Consider the following 24,724-nt stretch of genomic DNA (forward strand, 5'->3'; position numbering starts at 1 on the left):
CCCCACACACTGTTCTGCTCTCCACCCCACTGCTCGTGCTTTATTTGTCAGATTCGGCTTCACACAAAGTACACATTATTGGTCTGGCAGGATCTGCATCTTTGTCACATACACTCTATATCTTGTCTCAGTTTCACATAAGGAGTCACTACTTCTCTCTGTATTGTTCTCCCCTGTGTGTGAATTCAAGGGGGTCAGCTGTCTGAAGGGGCTCTATAGGTAATTCAGTTTCAAGCCTATCTAAATGTTGCCACAAGCTCCTGTGATCCTCCTCAGAGACCGCTTATTGTTGGTGTAATGTCATATGGACTGTTGGGTAGTAGTGCACTGTGAAGTGCTCAGCAGTGTAGGTTTGGCAAAAGCTTTAAATGGGTGCCCAAGAGCGCCATTCTGAGTCATTGAAATAACAAATGTAACATCCTATGGCAGCTTTCAAAATTCAATCTAATGTACTAAACACTTTGACACACTCAGGCAGCCAAATATGTTATTTATATAGATTTATAAGGACAGGCCACTGAATTTGTTGAAAAAATTATGAACAAATGGTAATTGCATCACAGCCGCTACACTTCAGGTTGCCATTTTTTGTCAATAATACAGTGGTCTCACTTATTCTTATACCACATTTATCTCAGCTCAAGATATTATACAGATGTTTTATTTTAAATAAATGTGTCAGGTTTTATCCTTAAAAGCAGGGGTTTTACAGTTAACATATAATAGAAACAATATAGAAAATAATAATAATAATAATTTCAGCTAGATTCAAGATTTATCACTATCATTGTTTACTGTAACTCTGTGTGCAACAATATCAAACTAAAACTGAAAAACCCTGATAAAAATAACAGACACAACTTAATTATGAAAATGTTATCTACAATGAAAATATAAAAATAGGAAATAGACAAAACTGATTCAAAATATAAACTAAACCTATAATAGTATCTCAGTTATACTAAAATACTGTACAAACTACTTAAAATGCTGTGTAGAACTAATTTCTGAGGCATCTTCATTATAAAGAAAACCAAGTCTCTGTCTCACTCACTCTCTCTCTCTCACACACACACACACACACACGCACACACGCACACACAGAGAGAGAGAGAGAGAGAGAGTGAGAGAGAGAGATTGATTGATCTGTGAATTACCTACGTCTGTGCAGCTCTCAGCAGTGCTGGGTAGCATGCAGCGTATCTAACATCAAAACAGTGAGATATCATCTCTAACACCAAAACCAATCAAAATCTCATGTGACATTTTCACCTATTTTACCTAGAAGACCAGCACTGACAACACGTGTATGTGTTTTTCATATATATATTTATATATAGTTTACATCTTACTGACAAGCACCCTTGTTGTTTGTGAATATAACCTGATAAGTCCATTTTAGCGAATCAGCACACAGTACTCAGGTCAGGCGGCAACGATGCTATAGTCATTTCGAAAAGATGCGCTAGCTTAAAGGAGTTTTGTCAAAGCAGACTTAAAATGATAGAGGATGGATAATTTTGGAGAAAAAACACTTGATGAACCTGTGATATATTTTCGGGGACATAAAAAATAATGGAATTTTCATGGAATTTTTTTTCACTGAACCTTGCTAAAGCAGCATGTTACAGTGGTGAAGGAAACCCTTCCTGCATTGCTAATAATCAAAATAACTAAATTTGTAGAGTTATCTGCTTTTGCTAAAAAAAAAAAAAATGAAATGTATAATTTTTATCATACTGTTTGTTATATATGTGTGCCTGGTCAATATCTTTTTGGGTTTATTTATTTTGCCATTTAAATGCTGTAAAGACCTTTGAAATAAAATATCATTAAACTGCAATCTAGTTTCAAAAACAAAATTAAAACTTATTAATACTTCATACCTGTGCATTTAGTCTGTCAACCAATCAGAATCAAGCATACAACAGCTTTGGTATAAATAAATAAAAGATGTCAGCACAAAATAAATTTATAAATTATTAAACATGTTTGATTTCGCATGATGTTGCATCCACATCCACTTTTTTTGTGATATATAAATAAATAAATAAAAAGAAATAAAATGTATAAAACCTTAATAAAGAGATAAACAATAGCAATACTTATTTTTTGAAGGTCTAATTTTTTTTGAGAATCTAAAGGTGCTCAAACAGCATTGCTATGGTTATTTCCTCAGTCAAATGTGACTTTATTCATAAACATCTATTTTCTGTCAGGGGAATATGTCCACTGCGACTTACTAAGGGTTTCTCTTTCTGACAGGTCAGTGGTCAGTACACTTTACTCTGAATACAGGTCAAACAGCACTGATAGGTTAAGCATTATGCCAATATTCATCTGTTGTTGAGCTCCAGCCATTCAGTGACATGATCTCTCTCTGTTGTGGACTATTACTCTATTACTGAAACCACAGAAATCATTAAGAGATGTGTACTGAAGAGGAATTGGATTCACGAAACATTAAGAATACAATTATTCTTAACTGCTATTTTCTTATTGTTAATTTAAGAATAAAGATATGAATATTTTGTATTCCCCAAAAAAATAACTTAAGAACTAAACATTTATAAGTCTGTTTTAAAGACAAAACATAGAAAGAATTTGACTCTTCATCATTATGTGCAACAACTTTCTGATTTTGAAATGCAGTAACAAGTTTACTAAAACAAGTCAAATAGGGACCTTGTTTTTTTAACCCCTAATTGCATACCCATACCAATAATTTAGTGACCTATTTTAAAAAAATTCCATCTCAAATATACCCTCACAGAATTAGCACTTTTCAGATATAGACAATTATAATACCATTTCATTTCTCATCTCATAAGAGTTAAAATCGGTCAAAGAAAGGTTACTGGGACTTCTCGGGCTTCAGGGCTGTTGTTAAACACTGGCTCATGAGATGACTGCTCATCACTTCAGTCAATCATGATGGGACCTCAACAACTCCATGTCACAACATACATTAAGAGGACTCGGATGTGCCCCCAGGTGCGTGCAATCTTGTGAAAGAGCAGCTGGTAGAAGCAGAGTATGTTCCATCATGTAGGTTTGACAGATCAAAGAGGACAGCTTCCACCCGCCATCCTCAAGCTGTCAAAGGCATTGCATGGAGCCAAGGCCGCTTCCCCTACTGCAGTACCCGCTGCTCTTTGCCCCAATAAATGATCCATGACAGACAAGAATAACTTGTCTATTAAAATGACAATCCCCTGTGAGTATGACCCCACGTCGTCCCTCGTGTCGTACCAGCGTCCGCAATGACAGATGTCATCAGCATCCCACACCATGTTTCTTTCAGTGCTGTTGGATCGATTTTCAACTCTCATCTGTGTGCTGTTTTCCAGTGCCTGTCAGTTTATTTCCCAACTGCACCATGATCGTAGAAATTGTAGAGTCTATTGGATAGAGACCAATAACTGGCATTGCTTTTGGTTTGGATTTCATAAGAAACCCTCATCTGAGGACTGGAGACACTTGGAGAATTAGGAAGCAAATGTCCCCCCATGCAGCATTTCTGCAGAACAATATCATAAACATTTCCTAATTTTTATGCAACTTCATTGTTGGGGTTTCCAGTTTATAAAGATGAAAATCGAAATAACAAGTGGGTTTCAAAATGTGATAAAATAGTAGGGGAGACCAGAGAGGGTTGTAACACTGGTGGAGTTTCGCCGTCACCTCCAGCACTTAAAAATGTGATACATAGATGAAATCCTGCATGACCACCATCCTCTTTTTCATTATTACTGTCATCTCTGGGTAAAAATATAGAAGATTGACAGCAGGGGTGGGCAGTTCTGATTCTAGAGGGTCAGTGTCCTGCAGAGTTTCACTCCAACCCTCATCATAGACTCCTGCCAGTAATTTCCATGTGAACCTGACGACCTTAGCTACGTTCTGATTTAAAGAACGCAGTGTTCACTGCTTATACCCTGAACACAGGGTGTTGATTTTAGTTCACTTAATTTGACAAAATTTGTTCATTTGAAACACCCCGCAACATAATCAAACACTGTTTAAACCTGAGTCACACGTATTAAAGGAGTTTGAGGTATAATGACATATTTGAAAGCGTTAATCTGAGAGCGGAACATAAGTGGGGAACATTTAACTGTTCATGAGGTTTAATAAACAATAACAATTAACTTCTGTGGCAATTTGCGTTAATTCGTGACAAAAAGTACATAATCTGAATCAGCAATTTCTCTTTTATTCTCATTTTTCACCTTAATTAAATATAAATGATCAAGAGTGAACAATAAAGGAGAGTTGTAGCATTTACATAAGGTGAACATGCAAACATTTGACACAAAATCTGTATAAGCCAACATTTGACAGTTGTGAAAGTGACTTCCCATTAATGAACAAAGTCATAAGATCACCTGCCCATATCTAATGGTAAGCAAATCTGTCTTGCTGTCGTTGAAGCAGGGGCTCAATCCCAAGAGTGGGCTTGATCTCTGAGCTAACCCTCCATATAACACTGAAATTGAAATTGGTAGACAAGAGTAGATGAGGCGGTGGGGAGGTAAAGGTATGCTGGAAGAAATGTCACTGGGACGGTTCAATGACTGCTGATTACATAAGCTCGTAATGGTGACTGACAGGACTGAATAATCAGGCTCCTGCTCAGAACCTACGTGTGGACATTCATTTAAATTTTAATTTACACAATTTAGAGAAAAAATAAATAAATACACACAATAACAACAACACTGAGTCACAGAAATCAAAGGAAAAAGAGTTACAACACTATCTGGTCTGATAAATGTTGGACTTTCCAGAGAGGATGGGGGTGAAAAGTCCTTGAATGCTCTTAAGGTTTGTTGGCGACTGGAGTGCTGTGGTATAAACTCACTTCTTTCTTCCTCTGACTGGATCCCATCCAGTGATATAAGTCACACATTTGCTCCCGTTTAAGTAGAGGAAGGATGGAGTTACACTTCAAACAGGGTGAGTCAGATGAACCCAGTCTGGGTGATCTACACCGAAAAGAACATATCTACATGCCCACTTTCTGATCTTTTGTGAGTGCTCATATCCCACGCAGACTGAGGATGATATAATTTCTCCCAAAGCATGCAGTTGAGAGGATGATATGTAATGAATCCTGATATCTGAGTTGAGACGTGGAATTCTCAGGACTGGTGCAGATCTAATTCAAGGCAAGCATCTGGTTAGGTCAGTGATGCTGATGTAAGCAATGAAGAACAAGACGAGCATATTGAGGAGGTTGAAGTCGAAATGGAAATACTCCAACACAGCAATCAGAGGCAAAATATTCTACCATCTTCAGGTCATAAACACAGGATCTATTTTGGGGATGCAACAGGCCTGTATTACAAGTGATGGCTGATATGCAGTATTGGTTGAAATTGGATATTTAATTATGTGTTCCGCCTTTTAAAGTGACCTTTCTATAACCTAGTGCTAATGTAAAGGGTTGGCAATATTGTGTTGCTACGTGTGTGTGTGTGTGTGTGTGTGTGTGTGTGTGTGTGTGTGTGTGTGTGTGTAACTCTTTAATTCAACACACCCTATTGATTTATAAGGACACACGCATTCTGGCTGTATGATTTTATGACCTATACGTATTATTATATTACTTTATTCAAAAGCTCCCAACTTTGATGGCTGCTCTTTACCTAAATGTCACACCAATCCCTTCATCCTCACCTCCATGCTGCTACTGGGCAGATAAGCCCCTGGAAAGAAAATGATGCCACTACACAGGAAAATTGGAGTGTCTAAACAATGATTAGTAGGTGTGAGCGATCGTAGCGCATTACGTAAGGACTCCACCGTCATTAAGGCTCAATTGTGAACGCAAGTGCAGGTTTGCCCTGCTAACATTTCGTTTTCAATGTGCTACTTTTATTCTAGGTCGTGCTAGGACTAATGGAGTCATTTTCTCAAATGCTGACGCTAGTGCATTTTAGTCTTGTGTAATGCTAATGGTATTGTGAATGATGCAATAAGCAGCTCTTGTTACGAAGATGTTGGTTTCTGCTTTATTCGTTTATTATGAGTTACGCTTCAAACAGCAAGAGTAAACTAGATTGCTACATTTTTTGAAGAAAACATTTTACCATGTAAAACCACCACGCTAAGGTGTTTTTAGTGGTTTTCAGTGTATTTCCAAGTGATTCTGATAAGTAAACTGAAAACTAACAGTAGGCCTTAGCAAACTCCATTTAGCTTAATCTGTCATTTTTTTGTGTGAAAGCTGAGTAAATTAATCTATGTATGAAAAATTTAGTCTTATTCCTGGTTTGCTTCTTCAGTCCAGTCTGCAACAGGTTAATCCTGGTAAACACAGTCATCTAGCACATTACTGGAGCAGGCAGAATCAGTCGATAAAGGCTGGATGACCCAGAGGCAGATCTTAGTGCTTAGAGTTATAGTGCTTAAGCCTCTGGACCCACAGGGGCCATTGGGAATGTCAGAGTGGCCGATATTGTGTTTGTCAGGAGGAGCTAAACCAACCAAAGGGACTTTGCTGATCACAATCTAAAAGGGCAAAAACTCTGGAGTCTGGAGCTGTGGAGCTCATAACCAGGAAGTGAGAGGTGTTTGTAAGTGTACTGGGGAGAACGGCCAGAACTGATGGTCAGAACTTGACAACAGGAAACTTTTATTTACATTTTTTTTTTATATATATATATATATATATAACTATTTCAATAGTTATTTTATTGTTGCCTGAATCCAGAATCATAGTCTTTATCCGACCACCCACAAAATTCCCAGACTAATTATTTACTGAAATTTGTGTTTGTTCACATATTTAAATTATGGACACGTATTACTGAAATGCTGGAAACTCTTTAAAAGACATCAAACAAACTTTTTGCCCTTAAAGGTATACAATTTATTTTAACACTTTCCTTACCATTTATGAGTTATTCCTTCAACACTGTAAAAAATAAATAGTTGAGAAAACTTAAGAAAGGCAACTTGATAATAATACTAATAATGATAATAATACTAATAATAATAATAAAGTCACCACCTTATCAAATTTACGTTTGTTAAGAAATGACCAACACGGCAAGATGAATTAGTCTAATAAGCAGACAACACTGTATTTGTTTCTAAGAAAACTTACAAGACTAAAATACCCAGAAAAGGAACATAAGTAGTTGGCCTCATACTCTAGGTTTCAAAACTAGACCCACAAATCTCAAGAACAGTGACAACCAACAAATGTTAAAAAGATGAGCTCTTTACATCACAGTACAACAAATACTAACAACAACTAACAACAATGATAAAACAATAACAAAAAAGGTTAAATGAAGTCAGAAAACAGCAAAACAATAATGCTATAACAGTAACTGCATGATTTATTCATGCTGCAATGCATGCTGGGAACTCACAAAGGCTTAACATTTCAACCATATGAAATTCTTTGTTCAGAGAACTGTGTTTGACTAGTTGGGACAACATTTGAGGTAATTTTTTTGGTCTGACAAGGACTTATATGTAGTTTCAAGAAAATATTTTTTTTTTCTTTTTTTCTTTTGCATTTGAGATGCAAAAGGTTCCATAAACTGGAAAATTAGCAGTTGCATTTTTTGCAGTGAAGCCATGTTTACACTCGTACATGGTAGGGGTAGGGCTGGAAATGGAGGGGACAAGTCCAAAAAGTGAATTTTGAGGGGGGATGATGTTCCACTTCAAGCTGGTTAGATTTTTATTTTATTATTATTATTATTATTATTTTTTTTTTTATTTTTTTTTTTATGAAATAGAGTTCTATATTGTACCCATTCAATAGCCTACAAAAGTGATCCAAGTTCCACACATAAACGTAGTAAAATGTAGTGGGATATTTTCGTTTTGTCTATGGTTAGCTGCACAATATCAGCTTTTGTGACTGGCCATAAGACAGCAACCAATAGAAATGCTTTCCTCTATCCACACATGCTCTACTCCTAACAGAACAGTTTGTAAAAAGCAGACTGCTTCAGGTGAACTATCTCAGATGAACCGTGATTTTTGCCAAAAATCTTCCTTTATTGTCCATCATACTTTAGATAAAGCTGTGTTTAACATACCTGAAACGATCCAGGTTTTTATGTTAACTCTGTCTAAAAAATGATGTATTCAAGCTGAAAAGAGATTGCATGAACTGAGATGAATTACCGTTTTCAATGAATCTAAAGATAGTATGCAAATGAGATGTGGATTTTATATAACAGTTCAATAAACAAGAAGTTCATGTTAAGTGACTTACAGTACATGTTAGGAATACTAATATATGATTTTTCTCTATTTCATCCGCTAAAATAGTTTCAAACAAAGTCACAGCTAAACCGCTGTTCATCTCAACAAAGTGGTGTTTTGTTTATGAATGAATCTGGATTTCTGAACGAATCTAGTGAGTCTACCCATTCACAATGACAGTTGCAGCGTCTCAGTGTGCCTTCTTATACTATGCCCTTAAAGTATGTACTCTTTTGGTGAAAAAGTACAGTTTGAGTGTGTAGAAGTAGAGTAGGCAAGCTTTAGGACATACTATCACGTCACGCAACTGAGTCTTTAACGGACCGCTCTGTAGAGAGATACATGCACCCTGTCACTGTAAACTGGCCTGTCAATTATCTTGTCACAGTCTTGTTAACATCCTCCACACTACATTTCATTTAACTTCCTACTGTGTTGGAGAGAAAAGTAGCACATTGATCTGCCAGTCCCAGGACTTTCATGCCGAGACCTTTTTCATTTTAAAGTATAATTTAATTTCTATTGTTCTGATTAAAAATAAAATGTATACATAGCTACACATTAGACACATATATATTCATGTGTATATAGTATATGATTTGCAAATCACTTTAAGGAGTCAAATATTGCCTCATAAATTGTAAGTAAATTTTTATTATTGATCAGAAGGTGCTCCTAAATTTTTGACTGCTCATACATTTTTTTACATTTTGTTTTTAAATCATTATCCATTTTTATTAAACACTAGGGCTAATTAATAATGGTTGCATTATCACCCCTGGTGTTATGGACCTTCTAAAACTACCAAAGATGAAGATAGGATAGAAGTTGTTTATGCACAGGTAAATTAATTTGTTCACCAGACATTCAGAAATATATGAATCAAATCTGTCTAATGTTACTGAGAAAAATTATGTCCTTGAAGAGTTGGACTGTGAAATTTTTTTTAGGTGTTGATAGACTGGATCTCTGATCGTTTATGTTTGATTATCATTCTGAATATGATCCTGACAAAATGGGACTCTGAGTCATTAATGATTGGTGAATATGACCAAAAATGCTAGTGCTGGCAACTTAAAAATTATACTGCGGCAGGGAAAGAGTTTAAATATTTATTGTAGACAATTATATAAATTAGGGCTAGTCAAACAAGTAGCTGGGAATTATTCAGAATGCAGTCTGATAAACCACTTTCTCTTAATCATTTTGAACAGTGAAACCCTGTTTATTTTGCTTTCACTTTCTTTATAGCCCTAAAGTCACAGAAACGGTAGAAACAATCTCTGAGCAATACAGTTTTCATGAAGGAAAACACTAGCGAGTTTAGAAAAAATCATATGGTATGAAACAGCCGCTATCCATCAGCCGAGTATGTCCCAGAATTTTCAGCAAGAATTCAGCACGTCATACTGCCTGCATTACTCACACCTCACATCCCAGATAATTCACACTGCAATATGCACAGCCACAATCATAACTGAGATTTGGTACAGAAGGCCAGCAGTAACACAAGATTCCCACCCCCCACACTCACCTCACATGTTCATTCATAGAGTTCCTCCATGAATTCAATTCCTCTCACATACAGAGACCTCAGAGCTGAAAGGAACTGCATTTCTAATACAATCAGGCATGAAGACATATGCATCCGGAAGCACTGCACTCAGCTAGATCCAACTGAATATAAAGTGTCTTATTTTTTTTATCTTTGTGTTTTTGGTTATAGCACAGTCATATGGACCATTTTTATGGTAGCTAAATGATAATTTTATGTATGATTGTATTATTTTACTGCCTGCAGTCACTGTCAGGATCTGGTAAGGGAGGAACTCAGGTGCAGACAGGGATTCTCAAACAAAGGGTTTATTACAAAAAGGGGAAAACAAAACCCACGAGGGGGAAAACACGGAGCAAGGTAAAGACTAAATAACTAAAACGGGACTGGACTGACAAGATAAACAAGGACTCTAAATACTAACTATAAACACTCACGGTAATACAAGGACTTCAGCGGGTACAGCACAATCTCACACACAATCACGATGTAGGACACAGTTGAGGTACAATCACAATGACAGGTACAATGAACCGACGCAAGACAGAGCACACTAGGAGATCTAAATAGGGGTACTAATCAAGACACGACAGGTGTTACAGATAGGACAATCAAGCCACGACTAGGTTAACAAGGGGGGCGGGGCAAGGGAACGAGACAACACAAGCACATGGCCCAAAGACAAGGCCATGCGCTTGTACACAAAACAAGGGTCTGTCATGATCCTGCCTCAAGACTAGGAAAAAATCAAGGACACGAGGGCAGGATCATGACAGAACCCCTCCCTTAAGGAGCGGCTTCCAGACGCTCCTCAAGGGAACATCAAACACGGGACATGACTGACATGACAGACTGGGACACAGACACAAACCAACAAGACATGACTAATAATAACAAAGGCAAACATGAAAACACAATGGCAGGGTTAGGGTGACATAACAAAAAAAACAAACAGGGAAGGGGAGGGGGCGGGACCACAAAGTTCATGGGGGGCAGACCAGGGTGAGTGGGTGGGGCAGGAGTTTTAGAAGGACAGGACGAAGGCTGACGACGGGGGGTACGGGCAGGTCTGGGTGGTGAGGGGCGGGGAGGGGTCTCGGGACAACTGACAGGGGACATGATAGGAGCAGACAAGGGACGCGGGGCAACACTTACGGGACGCGGGGCAAGACTTACGGGACGCGGGGAGACGACAGCTGGACACGGGGAGACAACATCTACTGGACATGGGACGACAACATCTACTGGACACGGGACATCTACGGGACACGGGGCAACATCTACTGGACACGGGGGAACAACAGGACACGGGGGGACATCAACGGGACACGGGGCCACATCGGCAGGACAAGGGGCAACACTCACGGGACACGGGGAGACGACATCTACGGGACACGGGGAGACAACGGCAGGACACTCTGGATTTTTGGGGACAGGGTCTGGGGACAAGACAGGACTGACGGGGACTTCTAGAATCCGGACAAGACTATACAAATAATCAGAAAAGGCTTTAGCCGCTAAGACAATGGGCATCTCCTTACGAGATGAGATACACTGAACTAAAGTCTTTGCTGCAGAGTCGGCCGCGACACTCTCCTGCGCTCTCACGACTGCCGACTTGCATACTGCCCTCTTCTTTGCCGGCTCGGGCACGCCAGCGCTCACCGCTGCTGGCACGGGCACGCCAGCGCTCACCGCTGCTGGCACGGGCACGCCAGCGCTCACCGCTGCTGGCACGGGAACGCCCACCGCTGCTGGCACGGGCACGCCAGCGCTCTCCGCTGCTGGCACGGGCACGCCAGCGCTCTCCGCTGCTGGCACGGGCACGCCAGCGCTCTCCGCTGCTGGCACGGGCACGCCAGCGCTCTCCGCTGCTGGCACGGGAGGAGACAGGGTCACAGGACCGGCAGGCCCCCTCTTCCTCCTCTTCCTCCTTGGGCGCGGTGCAGAGGCCACCGCTGGGTCAGAGGCGGGTTGGGGGAGTTTGGTCTCGGGCAGGGCAGTCTCGGACGCCGAAGACTCAGAAGTTGACTCCCATGAAAACCGTCTCCCTCGTTTCATGGGGAGACTGCTGGCTGAGGAGGGCACCTCAGGACTCTGGGAGGGGCTTGCCTGACCCCCCAGGGTTGCCACGGCCAGGACACGACCCTCCGGGATCGCCGGCAGCTGGGTAGGTGGGGACCTCTGGGGCTCCTCCTCTCGCCCGCTCACGCCGGAACGACCTCCCCTGGTCCCCCGGAACACCACAAGGCGAGAGCCCTCAAAACAATCTCGCTGGCTGGCTGATGCCATCCAGCATTGCCTCCTGTCTGCTGAGTTCCTTGGTGGTCGGTTCATTCTGTCAGGATCTGGTAAGGGAGGAACTCAGGTGCAGACAGGGATTCTCAAACAAAGGGTTTATTACAAAAAGGGGAAAACAAAACCCACGAGGGGGAAAACACGGAGCAAGGTAAAGACTAAATAACTAAAACGGGACTGGACTGACAAGATAAACAAGGACTCTAAATACTAACTATAAACACTCACGGTAATACAAGGACTTCAGCGGGTACAGCACAATCTCACACACAATCACGATGTAGGACACAGTTGAGGTACAATCACAATGACAATGAACCGACGCAAGACAGAGCACACTTGGAGACCTAAATAGGGGAAACAATCAAGACACGACAGGTGGCACAGATGGGACAATCAAGACACGACTAGGTTAACAAGGGGGGCGGGGCAAGGGAACGAGACAACACAAGCACATGGCCCAAAGACAAGGCCATGCGCTTGTACACAAAACAAGGGTCTGTCATGATCCTGCCTCAAGACTAGGAAAAATCAAGGACACGAGGGCAGGATCATGACAGTCACTGTACACTTTCACTGGAAAAGATCTACGAAAACTTAGAACTCCCCAGAAGAAAATATGTTCATATGTTTTTTGGAATAGAATCAGGGTAAAAAGTTATAGCTAAATTTTGAATCTTCTGCAAATAAACCCTTGTTATAAAAAGTGTGCATAATAGTATGAAAGGTATCCTTGTAGTGTACTTCAAATCTTAAGTGTATTATACAGTTTATGGTACATGCAGATAGTATTAATGAAATAAAAGGCCACTTAAGTGTATTTAAAGGGAGTGAACATCATGACTGTTTTCAACACAAAGCATTTTTTCTACTTACAGTAAGTACACTTTTAAAAAGTGTACTTTCTAATATTGTTAAAACAAATATTTTACTTTAAGAACATTCATACATTTTCAAGTTTTAACAATCTTTTCTAATTATATATTTATATAAATACACAACATGCAAATTTCAATTCAAATTACATTCAAGTATATTTTATTTGACAGCTAAACTAATTATGAATTAACAAATGATGTACTACTTAAATGGGTCAAATAAGCACTTTTAATTTAATTTCTTAAACATTTAATTTGTTATGATACATTTATATTTAATTGGAACAACATGCAGGTAAGTTTTAAAAACATTACATTCAGTTCACACTTAAGTATATTATTTTTCAATTAAATTATACTTTTTTTTTCACAAGCTTTACAGACTGAAAGTTATCTGACAATTCTCACACTGGTTATTTGGGGGAAATGCATCTATTGAGATATTTGAGTTCTGGTTACAAATGTTGCAAACCTGGCAAAGGAAAGTTTGAGAAATTTGAGGCGGTCTGTTTCTCAGGAGAAGGACTAGTAAAAGACTTGTCTGCTCTCCGATTGATCTCCAATTGATTTCATTCATGTCCTGTGGGAACTATTGAGGTATTAAAAGATGTCAGTGGTGATTTTTTCTTTCCTTTACTACAGGCAGAATCCATTAGAAGCTTAACAGTGTATTATCCAGCCACCTAACCTTGAATTGCCTGAATGTACACATAGGATTGTGGGTTAAATAATATATAAGCAGTGTCTGAAGATGTGTGTGAGTGTGCATGCTGACACTGTTGAAATCCCCAGCCAACAGGGCACCGCTGCAACTGAAAAACTGCAACCGCATCAAAAAAAAGATGACATAAAAAAGAGTGAATGATCAGCCAATCAGTGAGAAGTGCCGCTGCTCAAAGTCAGCAAGTGTCTGAAAAAAAAAAACAACAACAACACGCACACACTATAGGGAGAGAGCCTTTATCACACCACAGACTTGAACAGCCCTTCACAGCAGTCAAGAAACCATGTGTATACAGTACATCAGAAGCAGCTCTTGATGCATCCTTATATGGCACACAGGTAGTAATGTTTCAGGAAGAGCTGCGCTTAGGGTAAAGATTGTGTGAGCTGTATCGATGTCTGTCACACGTTTCCAAACAAACACACACGTACACACAGAGGAAAGGTCTGTGTGTGTTCTGACATTTGAACACTCGGCAGGACTGACTTAAAAGGCCAAGCGCAGCAGCCCGTCCAGAGACTGTAGATGGGATGGTCTGGTGTGACTCGGCAGCAGACTTAAACTAAAGACCACCACAAGAGAAAACAATGAGCTGATTATGGAGATGATATGATTCTGGAACAGCTCTTACTGCGACTGTGGGGTCAAAGCAATGGCTTGCTGTTATTTGGAATCCTAGAATAGAAACTCATCTATGAATTTGTTGCTAAATCAATGGGCAGAAACGAGAAGGTGTGGTTTGATGAATGTGATACAGGGGCTTTATAAACAGAAGATGAGATCACTGTGTCAGGATCGGGACCGATGCTCATTGTTCCATAGAGGCTCTTCATTATAATAGGTTTTCATATGTGTCCTCTTGGTTGATGGGCTTAATTAAAGATATCTTAGGATGTAGCACCTGGGGGCATTTTGGTTCACTGACAGTAACCCTACAATGGCCACAAAGCTACAGTTCTAACCTGTATCTCTGATAGAGAGCAGCAAGAATATGAAATGCAACATAAGGTCACTGAATGAATCTTTCTAGAGGTTTCTAAAGTTTTAAATCTCTAAAATAGTTGTGCATGTACACTGAACAATAATAGAAAACCATATCTAACTATCTATGCTTAGTTCTTGTACTAAGCATCAGAGCTGATGGACACTTGAAGGGAACATGACATCCATCTATATAGCCAATCACAGACTTGCACATTATAGTTGGTTTGGACAGCAGCATCAGGAAACTTGATGTAGAAATTCCTCAGTTCCCTGCAGACTGTGTGAACCTCAAACAGTTGCTTCACTGGCATCACACAAATTGCCGGTTTCATGATGAAAGATTCCAGATGCCAAAAGTTCAAAGTTAACAGAATTTGAAGACAATTGGTAAAGGCCCTCCACTTCGGGATATAGAACACTCAAGCAAATAAATTATCTCAAATGCTTTTTCTTTGTACACATCAATGTGGTCTCAAAAAGCTACTGTATGTCATCAAAGCAATTTCATAGATTACAGCTATCCACAAAAACTCATCTGGTTGGCCTGTGTTGTACATGTTGGTCTTCATATAGATATTCCAAATAGTCCATGCTTTTTTCACAAACAGTACTAAGCAAGAGTTAAGCCTGCCTCTTCGAAGGGTCAAGCTTCAGTTTTGTCTAGACTAGCGGTAATCTTTGTATTCTTGGTAATCAATTGTATTATTGAGTTTACAGGTCATGGTGGTTTGCTGTTGAAAAATTACTGTTGCTGTTGAAGAAAATAAATAAAATAAATAGAATATTATTCTAATCATGTTGTGATTTTTTTTTTTTAACGACAATGATAATAAAAAAACTTTGAATAAGTATAAAAAATTGATAAGTACAATTCAGAGGATGAGAAAATCAGTATAAGCTCAGTCTTCTCTTGTGCATCTCTGCTCATAATATTTATTAAGTCTACAGTATACTGTCCTGTACATTTTATAAGAATTGTATTATTTTTATCTTACTTTTTCCATATATATATATATATATATATATAATTATTATCATTCTTTTTTTTTATTCCATTCTTTAATAATTGTACTGTCCATAGAGCAGACCTGACTTACATTTCACTGCTGTTCATATGCTCTCCATATAACCATGTATGTGACAAATAAAAATCTTGAATCTTGAATCTCTCATGCTGTGTCTGTTTCTTTCATACTGGAAGCTGGAGACAGCACAGAAAGTGGAAAATAGAGTCATAGAATTAATAACTTATGATAATCAGGAAATCCCTAATATGGACAAAAGCAACCCTCTATCACTGTAGTTGAGCTGAATAAAAAGCAGAAACGTTTTTTACTGATTTGCGAGAATATGTGGTTTATGTGTGTTTTTCAAGTTATCTCCATCTACTACTTACTGACATATCACTTACTATAGAAACGATATATTTCCTGACTTATTCTGTAATAAAAAAAATGTGAAAAAGGTGTTCGTTGAAGCCTTTTTAGGTGTCTGAACATGAAGGATTGTCCCAGATTAGATCATCAGGTGAAAGGTCATCATGTGGATCATTTTATTTATAGATAAATTGTTGTTCATTAATTTTACTAATATTTAGATTGGACAGGCCTTCACAAAAGGGTGTTTAATTACACATAATAAATGAATAAATAAATCCCTTGGCATCAAGGGGAAAAGGGCCGGTGCTCAAGCACCCAAAGTGAAGGGAAGGTGAACACATGAGAAGACAGACTTCAGCAAAATCTCTGCTTATACCCATTTACTCTCATTGCTGTCTTGGAGAAATAAATAAACAGAAATCTAATTTGTGGTGTTTCTTTCCTTAAGGATTTTTCCATAAATGTTGTCCCAATGCTGTCAAGATTCAATAAGAACAAAGCAATGAGAAAATACTTGCTTTTCATACACCACCTTGAGAACATAACCAGAAAGCATCAGACCTTATGGACAAGCAGGGCATTGTTTGGAGGAGAATCAAACCAGGGGCTCTGAAATTGAACATTATTAATATTGACACTGGCATATTTCAAATTAACTGCATGCCTCCACTGAGCAGTGATAGCATACAGCCTGCCTGTCATTCTATGTTGGCCAGTCTCCATCCCACAAGTCTCTTTGAGTTAATTAATCTGTCTGAAGCTCTCTGCAATACACACGCCTGAATGCATACACTTTCCTCCAGGCGTGTGTTCAAACACAGTGGGATGGAAGTTGATATAACAAATCTGTCAAACACTGCTGAGATCGTAACTTGCATATGACAAGCCATCAATCCATGCAGAATGAAGAATCTTTTGCCAGGCCAGATGTTAATGGTCATTTTAACGTATTTATCTGAAGAATAACCAAATGACAGCAATATGAATATGCACTGATCCACATAAGATAACGGTTTTATTTTGCATAGTGTGAACAATATTTTAACTGTGTAAATAACTCCTTTCCTACCTTTTGTGCATTGGGATTGTACAATGGATGTTGAATGTACTTCATGGAACCATGCATGACGATAAATTTCCTTTATTTGTGTTGCTAAACAAGTGAATTTATTTTGTCTGTTTGTTCATTAATTCATTAATTCATAAATTCATTAATTCATTCATTCATTCATTCCAGTATTAAATCTGATAGTAAATTTTGATTTAGTTTTATTCATAGTCTGTTCAAGAAAATGCTATTTAGTTGTATTCATAATTTAGTCACATGAGTGCAGTGCATTTACTAATGTTAAAAAGCCTAACTTTTGATTTTAATAGTGCATAGTAAATGTTGAAATTAACATTAACAAAACGTTTGAATGCCAGTCATAGGTGCATTTTTATGTTTGCATTTACCGCACCTGACAAAACTGAGTAAGAAGGTCACAAGGGTCCTTAACATCTCTTAGCAGTATATGCCATAGCACTCTACACTGCAAGATATGGACAAGATCTGTGAGATGGAGTGGATGTGGGGTTCTTGTAGCTTACAGGTGATTAGTCTCCCTGCTTGTCAGACAGAGAGAAAAATGATCCAGATAAGAGGCTGTCAGAAGCGGATGGATGCAGAGCTATGCAGAGCTCTAGTGTGTTGCATAATGAATATGTAAGTACTCCAGCAGAATGATGTAAACCACAGAATGGTGATTTGAATGGTGTGTTGCTGTCTATTGATGCACTTACATCTCAGCATTGGCTTATTAAAGAGTTTTATGATGCTTGTTTCTCCTGCCCAATTTTAAAAACACAGAGTTAATAATGTGTTACGAAACAGCAAAAGCCATTTGTGCAAATACTTGCAAAAAATAAAGAATGAAAGATGCCTCATTGGCTTCTTAAACATTTGATGTATTTTTTTTTTCTCTGCAGAAATTGCAATAACACACAGAAATGCTGGTATCTGAAAGCAGCAATTATCAAAGTATATTTTTACATTTTCGGAGTGCTTGACAGCACTGAAGTGTTGATGGTGGTTGCCAGGATGTTGCTACGCAACTGCTATGTTCTCGATGGTCGCTTACTGGTCCAAGTCAAAGAGCCCAGCCCAAAGGTTTTCTATTGTATGCATCTATGTATTTAAGTATTTGCTTATTTATTTCAACCTTTGTACATTTATTATAATATATATATATATATATATATATATATATATATATATATATATATATATATATATATATATATATATATAAAAGCTTTTATTTTATTTTATTTTGGTCCAATTGGTTATTAAATGTCTTTGTACTAACATTTTAAATCATTTGAAACAATGCACTTATAAAGTCCACTATTTGCAGCTGTGTCTGAAACCACAGTGGACATTATCGAGTGAACTCTTTCAATCTTAATAAGAATGTACAACAGATGTGCACTCAAAACCAAGCCATTATAGAATACTTACTTATGCACTGTGAGTGTTAAACCACATTAGTTCCTGCATCTCACAGAAGACGGCATCGGCAGCGCTTTTGTTGCATTCAGTGTCTGAATTTTGCTCAGTCATTTTTATTCACTTATTCAATAGACAATATTAGGGAAGTAAAGTAGGGAATAATTTATGAAGGTTTAAAGGATAGTTCCAGATAAAGCCTTCGTTTCTATTTCACTGGCTCAATGCTGGATGTAACTGATCTGATCTGAATGCTGATACACATTAAGAAGTAAACTTAAATTATTTGTAATTATCAGTTATTATAACTATTACTACCTCAGGCTAACAACTCGACAATGTATCTTACCTTTTATTAATAGATAAAAAATAATGATAAATACAAAAATAAAACAAAATTGATTTGTTCTGGTCACTAGTGGCACTTCCCTCAGCAAACACAGCCCAAGATTTCTTTCTCTTTGTAAGTACAAGTCTCATATGGTGATAGACGCTGATGCAAAGAGAAAGCACCAGTATAGCACTAGATTCTAGTATTTAGTAGACATAAGCAACATCCTTTTCCAACAGGAACAAAGCCCCACTCCAATTCCTGCACCCTTCTCCAGCTTTTCCAATAACACAATTAAAGCCAAGCAACTGTGTTTATTGGGACAAATGTGGGACTTGAGGGGAAACTAAGCAACAATTTTTAGTCCAGCAGAGACAATTAGCTCCATAGGGGCGGGTAGAACTGGGAATGTGACACATCTGCACAAGTGTTTCTGCACAGAGACTCTCACTTAGCAAAAACACACAATCTGACTGCAACAATGCAGAAACAGTGAAGTCCATGTGTCAGCTATGCTTTCAATGGTACGGTAGCTTACATACGTGATCACCAACATGTGCATAGCTGGTTGACACAGTTGCAAAAATGAAAGACATTTGTTTATCACAAGTTCTCATAAGATATGCTATTATTATATGGCTACAAAACTGAGTGCAGGGATTTTAACCCAGAATGAATGATGGGCCAGCCTATCAGTTTCCCTATCAGTAGTAAAACCTGTTCTTTGTCAATGCTTTGCGAGTGTATAAAATATAAACCCTTTCATATTCCTATATATATACAAAACACAATGAGTACCTGAGCTGTCAGTCATGTTGTCATGAAAACAGAAAGAAAAACCTACATAAATAAATAATCCAAAATTATAATTATAAAAAACTCTCATTATCATGGAAAATATATTTTATCATGTGCAAGACTCATGATTACATGGAAAGCACTGGATGTGAATAGGTAATGACATTTTAAGATGTGAGCTCATGTCAAAACTGGTCCAAGAAGAGATGTGTTTCACAGCAGCATGATTTATTTCAACTATATTGAAATATCATATTCATCTAAATGTGCTATACAGTATGTTTCTAAATATCCTTAAGCCTGCGCTGAAAGAGACTTGATGATTAGGTGGTTCTTGGATGCTCTGATTTGATGATGCTATGTGGCCTGAAATGTCTGACAAATGCTTTTTTGATAACTTCAGTCATTATGATGAATGGAATATGGAAATATAAATTAAAAGCACAGTAGATTAATTTAGCTCAATATGCAGCTTTTATGCATTTAGGGCAGGAACTACAATATGCATTAAAATATGCTCTAAAAAATAACTATATTTGTTTGAAAATGGGTTTTCAGATTGATTATTAAAAAATACAATTTGTTTCAGTTCTTTTTATTCATATTTAGACTATTTCATTCTCAGCTAAGCTGACTTGAAATGTCAGATTTCTCATAGTGCTTTGAAGTATCTGTCAAATTGAATGGGTCATGCAGGTTTTGTGTTTTTTTGTGTGTGTGGAAAAAGGTCTATGGTGTTCTGTCAAGTGGCCTGTGCAGATATTTGCTCCACTTTGCTTGGATCTGATGGATAGCTCCATGTTGGAGGGTTTGGCTTCTAATAAAAGTGTAGAGAGAATGATAATATCGTATGTCAGGATAAAAAAGAAAGAAAGAAAGAAAGAAAGAAAGAAAGAAAGAAAGAAAGAAAGAAAGAAAGAAAGAAAGAAAGAAAGAAAGAAAGAAAGAAAGAAAGAAAGAAAGAAAGAAAGAAAGAAAGAAAATAAACTGAATTATTACATATACCACAAAATGTTCAGTTCTGGAAAACTCCTCCAGTGGAACAATGAGCCACTGAAATTCGGGACGAAACACAATTAGACTAATTTGGGCCGTTTGTTTTGTTCCCAGATGTTTTGTGAAATATAAAACATTTGATTAAAATATATTGAACATTCATTTAAACCAACGCAACAATATGCCGTTCCTTGCGGCTACTGGACTATTTTCCCACAAACACGATTTCTATGAAAATGTGCATAACTAAATTAAACCCCAGGAGCTCCAATAGCGCATATTTAGTGTAGGAGTAACACAACACCCCCATGCTTCCTTCATCTCTCTTCCTCCTCTGCAGCTTTCCATCTCCAAAGAATTTGTCCCTCTGGACTGCACTGCTGTAACCAAAACCCAGTCCCTTCATTATTTCAGATTTGACGTCTTTCAATAATGTCATTATTTTATGATTTGCTACTGCTGTTCATTTGGTGCTGAAGTGTCCGGTGCATTGATAACTGCCAAAAACGGATCTGTTTTTCTGCCAGTGGAAAGTTTTAATGGCCAGTTCTGATAGTACAGAATGTCTTCTCTGTCAGCATAGTCAAATTTAAAATATTAGATTTCAAACTGGAGTTTTCAATTGACCAGAAATGCAGCTAAAATTGTTCATGAATGTGCATGTAGTGTACCTACAGTTTACCTAGTAAAAAATATTATTATATTATAAATACATTTTATACCAACTATAGTTGGACTATTGACATATCGCTTGAGACTTACTGATATAAAAAATATAATTAAACTTGATTTGAACTACTAACTGTGCACAATGCATATTTCTTAATATTAAGCATTAAATGTGTTTTAATGTCACTATTGATGAGGATCTTTGAATAATATGTCTTTAAATGCTAGATATTTATAATGTGCCTGAATTATACTTGCAATAGTTCATCTTTAGCACAATCAAAAACTTCTGAATATCTTTAGTTGGACTTCAAAACTACTTCCGCTCAATTAAAGTGCATGAAGTAAAAAATGAAGTATACCTTATTTTCCGGACTATAAGTCACACCTGAGTATAAGTCGCATCAGTCCAAACATACATCATGACGAGGAAAAAAAAAATTCTATATATATAAGTCGCACCGGACTATAAGTCACATTTATTTAGACCCAAGAACCAAGAGAAAACATCATCATAGAGCGCCCTCTCGCGGCTGTAGACGGTAATGTTTTCTGTTAGTTCATTTCTCTTGGTTCGTGTCAAATTAATTTTGATAAATAAGTCGCACCTGACTATGAGTCGCAGGACTCAGGATGAAAAAAAGTGTGACTTATAGTCCGGAAAATACGGCATGTGTTTAGTATACTAAAAGTGCAATTGCAGGGTATGCCTTAGTAAGTGTCTATTTACACTAACTCTGCCCACCACCGTGTGATTCGGTTAATCATCATTACAAAAGACAGTTGACAATTGTCAGCTCCAGTGACGCAGATGGTAAAATGTGTGTAGTATTCATAATGATGTGATCTACCTGGGGTGGAATCTGCCTTTTGGCAAACGTTTTTTCAAAAGCATTTATTTTCTATGAAAATGAAGGAAATAATCAAAATGTTGAAAATAAAGTATCGGGTAGGGTTAGGGTAGGTGTAGGGAGGGCTTTGTTGTCTCAATAAGGTGGCATCCATTTAATAATTTGAATTAAAATTAAAATTTACACTCTACAAGTTATTATTGCATACTGTTTTAAAATGTACTACAATACTGAGGAGCAGATGATTGCCACTATTTGCAATAAGTAGTATAAATAGACTAGTCTGCCGATTCCTGATTAGTCTAAAGCAGTACTGGTGTTAGAGGATCAAGGTTATTTAATAACTAATAAGAAAAGTAGGTAGAATAGAAATGTTACTGTTAGGGGTTTTAATAATGTGGCAATTGATCTTAAATGGCAACTGTACAGAAACTCTGCGGACATTCTTCAATTCTCTTTTTTTTTTAAGTAGTCATACAAACGTGGAAATGTGGTATAAAACAGTTTAACATATGAGAGGAAAAATGTTGTCACATTGTGATATCCCACAATATTAAAAATAATTTTTCTTCTCTCATGGATATGAATTGTTAATTTCATTGTGAAGCCCACATTATACACGAAATGCATATTTTTGATAAATAATTGCTTTAATAATTTTTCATAAACTTGTTAATTAATAGGGTTTGTTCACTTAAATCTTGGTTGCTCATGAGAAACTTTAGTTTGAGGACATTACAGTGGTTGTAAGGAAAGTACATTTAGAATTGTCTGTTTTTGACTAGATTGTTTCTCACTTCATTAGGAGATAAGTGCTGTTTTTATTTCAGGATTCTGCTCAGGCCCATAGTTGCACCGTGTGGCAGCTCTGTTTCCACCCCCACACACACACACACAGTCTCACAGTGTGTCATGAGTCTGCTTGTGGAAAGCAGCACTGCTTCTAATATACTGCAATAATAACCTGTGGCGCTGTAGCACACAGTCGTTCAGTAAAAGCAAAGCATTTGACTGCATTAGAAATCAACTCAAGCTATGGCTCATTTGAAGTGCTGCACAGTTCCTAATTTTCCATTTTCTGTCTGCCATTATATGTTCTTAAAGTGAGAAAATGACAATTTCACAAAATTAATGAATGAATTCATCTGATGTGGAGTCACAGGTACAGTATCAACACATGGGATATTTATATCACACAACAGTGTGGATTATTCAGTCACACTTGGAGGTTAGGTGCTTGCTCAAGGGTCTCACCTCAGTCATGGTATTGGGAGGTGGAAGAGAGCGCTATACATTCACAACTACCCTAATCATGTCATGTTTAATAAATAATTTTCTGGTTTGCGTCCATCAAGTTTCAAATTACAAGAAATGTTTTTTTTTTTTAATAAACAAAACAACACAAACAGACAACTAAGCAAGCAAGCAAACATTGCTCTGTGGTTAAGTAATATTCATCAATCCAGGACTATACACAGGTTTATATATATATATATATATATATATATATATATATATATATATATATATATTAGGGGTGTAACGATACGCGTATTCGTATTGAACCGTTCGGTACGACGCTTTCGGTTCGGTACGCGGTACGCATTATGTATACCGAACGGTTCGTTGGAGTAATTAATTATATTTGGAAAAAAAAAAAAAAGAGAGAGATAGAAATATAATGATATGCGTTCAACAAGGTAGCCCAATAACCCAAACAACGTAACAGGCAACGCCCCTGACACTCCCGAAGAAGAAAAAAACACCCTCTTATATGTTTATGTTAGGCTACTCAGCAGGCGCTCGCTCACTCAGTACGCGCTGAAGGCTCGTTGCAAAATAGCCAATGCGTTTAACAGACTAGAAATTAGAAGATCCTCCAATAACCAACAGGTCTGGTGTTTGGGTGCACTTTGGATTCCCTTTAAGCTATAATGGTGATGGCAAGAGAGCGCTCGGGCAGAAGCGCTCGGGCTCGCTCATGAGGCGTCTGTCTTTGCTAAGCAACAATGACGTGCTCTCTCCATGAGACGCGGAAATTTCAGCGAAGGATAAATGGATTTCCTGCTCTAAAAATCGCTTGCAGTAGCTCTGCTACTAAATTTATTTCAAAATTGCAATCCATATACAACTATGATCAGCTGATCCTTCATCTTGGCTGAGCTCTCAACGTTGTTACGGGAAAGGATGAAGCTGATTGGTTGGTTCTTGTCACATGACCCGCGGTGCGCTTGCGGCATTCTGAAAAGTTGAGATGTTTTTACATTTTGCTGTATCTAAAACGTATCGAACCGAACCGAACCGAACCGTGACATCAGTGTATCGTATCGAACCGAACCGTGAATTTTGTGAACCGTTACACCCCTAATATATATATATATATATATATATATATATATATATATATATATATATATATATATATATATATATATATATAAAATGATTTTCCAAAATTACAGGTGTACATTTTTAAATGTTTTAAGGCTCATAAATCGGATAATAATCCAGGTTTAAAATCAGGTCAGTGGGCAGTAA

General features: G+C 37.7%; 1 protein-coding gene and 1 long non-coding RNA gene across 2 annotated transcripts in view; both read right to left on the minus strand.

The window, feature by feature from the left end:
* The window catches only part of grid1b (glutamate receptor, ionotropic, delta 1b), a 375,427-nt gene that overhangs the window by 319,828 nt on the left and 30,875 nt on the right, over positions 1-24,724 (minus strand).
* On the minus strand, positions 10,083-12,647 carry LOC128024920 (uncharacterized). The gene is made up of 2 exons (XR_008186063.1): positions 12,436-12,647; positions 10,083-10,352 (listed from the first exon to the last, which is right to left on the minus strand). It is a non-coding gene; the product is annotated as an uncharacterized LOC128024920 (long non-coding RNA).

This window comes from Carassius gibelio, chromosome A12, assembly GCF_023724105.1.
Source record: "Carassius gibelio isolate Cgi1373 ecotype wild population from Czech Republic chromosome A12, carGib1.2-hapl.c, whole genome shotgun sequence".
NCBI lineage: Eukaryota > Metazoa > Chordata > Actinopteri > Cypriniformes > Cyprinidae > Carassius > Carassius gibelio.